Source organism: Tupaia chinensis, unplaced genomic scaffold, assembly GCF_000334495.1.
Source record: "Tupaia chinensis unplaced genomic scaffold, TupChi_1.0 Scaffold000604_1, whole genome shotgun sequence".
NCBI lineage: Eukaryota > Metazoa > Chordata > Mammalia > Scandentia > Tupaiidae > Tupaia > Tupaia belangeri.
Window position 1 is genome coordinate 1317574 of NW_006160122.1, and position 3358 is coordinate 1320931.

General features: G+C 58.0%; 1 protein-coding gene across 1 annotated transcript in view; it reads right to left on the bottom strand.

Annotated features, from left to right (window-relative positions):
* RSPO1 (R-spondin 1) overlaps nucleotides 1–3358 on the bottom strand; it is a 22132-nt gene that overhangs the window by 17320 nt on the left and 1454 nt on the right. The window lies entirely within an intron of this gene.

Consider the following 3358-nt stretch of genomic DNA (forward strand, 5'->3'; position numbering starts at 1 on the left):
GTCCTGCAGAACCCCCTAATCTGGACTCGGGCTGCCTACCGAAGTACCTGGAATTTGGTGGGTACTTAAACCAAACTTGGGGGTCACTGGTGATTTCGCAACAAGGGCCGCCAGCTGGCCCACGCCTGCCTGGTACCGTCCAGCTCTGACTGGAAGTCTACCCTACAGACCTCATGCTGCAGCCATAGCCTGTCTCTTGAAGAGGTGCTCTCTGTCCTTTCACAAGTGATGCCTCAGCTTTCTCTCCCCAGTGCTGAGTCACTCATGGGCCTTTCACCTGTCCTGGGGCTGGAGCCGTGGCCCCGGCGAGCTGGCCGACTCTGCGTGGCCCTCTGGGCTTGGTGGGAGAAAAGGAAGTAAGGCTTCCCTCGGCCACAGAAACTCTGACACAGCAGGCCCGGCGGGCCCAGCCTTTGTGAGAGGATAAAAGAGGCAGCAGTGCCCGCCCTGGCCAGAGACACAGAGAATGGGGATAATCCCCCAGCCCAGTGAGAGCCGGGTCTCTGCACCGCTGGCCTGGCCGGCAGGGAGGGTGGGGGCAGGGGAGCCGTCGCTCCCCGAGATGAGTCTGGGAAGCTGGACATCTGCGCCTCCGAGCCCGGCCTGGGAGTGAAGACGAAAAGCTTGCTTCCCACTCGCAGGCTCACAGCCCCGTGCTCTGACAGCCCCGAGGCACTTTCTCAACAGCGGCCTGCCCACACGTTGCCCTCACACGTGCCACACACCCATGCACGCCCGCACAGGGACGAGGGAAAACAGTGGGTGTCTGGGGCTGCGGCGCAGGGAGCTGGGTGCCCAGGCGGCACCACCTTCCGTCCACCGGTGGGTGCCTTTGGGCAGGGCGTGAGCCTCTCCGGCCCTCGGTGTCCTCGGAATGGCACCCTGCTTCTCAGGCTTGCAGGGGCTGGGGCTCGCTGAGGAGCAGGCTGAGATGCGGGTGTGAGGTACCCCTCCCACCCCTGCCCTAATCCTCGCCCCAGAGGCTCCTCAGTGCCCAGTCCACCCCCTCACTGCTCCGGGAGGCCCCAGCAGAGCCCACCTGCAGGGGAGATAAATCATTATCCCCTAAGGGAGTTCGCGCCTCCCTCCTGGGTCTCTCCCACTGGCTTTGAAGGCCAGACACACTCAAGTGGTTAAGCTGCCTGCGAGAAGTGTTTACGGGAGGCTGATGGATCCCACCTGGTGCTGGGGCTGGAGCCAGCGGAGATGCCCCCAGCCACCCCCAATGCCCCGTCAGCTGCCAACTCCTACAGTCCCTCAGCACTCCCTGCGTGACTGGCCCCAGCCTTCCCACCCTCCCCAGCCCCCACTGCACACTTCCATCACTCACAGGTTCTAGATGGCCAGTGGAGTTTACCAAACCGAGGTCTTCCGGCCACAGAGCATGACGGTTAAGGGCATAAGCTCCAGAGCCAGACTGCCTGGCTTCCAGTGTTGGCCTTGCTTCTGATTAGCTGTGTTACCTTCGGTTAGTTGCTCAGCTGGTCTGAGCCTGTTTCCTCATCGGCAAGAGGGTTGCTGGTTTTTTCCAATATCTTAAATGAGTTACTACGTGAAACGGCTGAGAACGATGCTGGGCATAGAGTAGAGACTCGATCCTGTTCATTGTATTTATATTTATGCCCAAGGCTTAGTTTTGTGTCTGCAGTCCAGTGGTCACTGTAAAAGCAATACCAGGCACCAGGGGGTGGGGCACCAGTAATGCCACCGGACCCACATAGAAAAGGTTCTGGGTTCACATACCAGGATTTCCCTGAGCATGGCAAGTGCACGCCTGTGTACCCAAGATCCGGCGCGGGTGAAACTGGGGGAGGACTGTGGCATGGAGACTCCGTTGGGGCTGCCTATCTCTCTGTCTCTCATGGAAGGAATAAATAAAAACTTGAAAAATAAATAGAGCAACATACACGTTCCCTGCATCACCTCCGCACTAGTCTCATATGAGCGCTGTCACGCAGTTTCCGGGTTTGCATGATCTTTACGGCTGATCGCCTTGGCAAGGAAACGATCACTCGGAGCGACAAGCTTTACCTTCACTGCAGCACCCCTCAGATCATGGTCTGAGGACCCCGCAGATCTGTCCCGTGTGCTCGGGACTAAGGAGCCCGGAGAGGACTGCAGCGGGCCAGCTTCCGGTCAGATCTGGGCTTGCAAGCCTTTGGTCTCACGGTGGGATCATAACCCCGGACTCCAGGGCAGAAGAGGTCTGCTGTACACCTCTGCACTTGCAGTGCCCACCAGCACGGAGCCTGGCACCTCGGCTCAGTGCTCCACAAATGCTAGCTCCCTTCACACCCTGTCTCTCTGCTCCCCTCCCAAACTCCCCTCAGTCCAGCCCACCAGCTGGGATTTCATTGGGTCCTCGGCCACCAGTGCTTCAGGAGCACTCCTACCTGAGTCACTAGGGGGCCAGACTCAGCTGGGAAAGCCAGGGGAGGACCCAGATGGGAATGCCACTAGAAGAAGTGACCCTGGCCTCCTTCACCTCTGGGATGGAGCACTTTTTGTTTGAAATACATATAGAATGAACCCTGCAATGAGGCTGAAAACTCGTGTATGCCAGGGAGTGCAAGCAGCGAGCGGGAGAGGCGCTGGATGTGCAAGGACAGAGAGGAGGGCCAGGGCCCTCACCCAACGGGAGCACATGGCATTCGGCGCCCGTGGACTGTCCACAGGCAGAAATTATGGCTCAATATTGCCAGATCTCCTGTTTTGTTTTGTTTTGGTCTCTTTTTAAGAGAAGTTGAAAATTCAGGATCTTGTGTGAAATTTGACTTTAAATACAGCACTCATCTTGAACAATGATAGAAACCTACAGCCCCAAGCTCCTGCCAAAGAGGTTTCACATCCTCCATGCTGGTCCCTGCACACACATGCACACACACACAGGTGTGGGCTGGTCCCTGCACATGCATGCACACACACAGGTGTGGGCTGGTCCTTGCACACACATGTACACACACAGATGTGGGCTCCGGTCCATGCACACACATGCACACACACACAGGTGTGGGCTGGTCCCTGCACACACATGCACACATACAGATGTGGGCTGGTCCCTGCACATGCATGCATACACACACAGGCGTGGGCTGGTCCTTGCACGCGCATGCACACACACCCAGGCGTGGGCATGGGAGCTGAGACTGGCTTCTAGGTAGCCACCTCCATTCTGTAATGGTTCCTCTGGTTTCCTTTGGGCCTTGGGTGTATAGTGCTAGCAGTTTGAGGCTCATGACCCAAAGAACATGGAAACTGTGGACCTGTGGGCAGAGTTCAAGGCCTGGGCACCGGTGGGGGTAGGGCCCATGTGGAAGTGAGGCCCCTCCCCGGCCTGTGTTGGATGCTCACCGCTCTT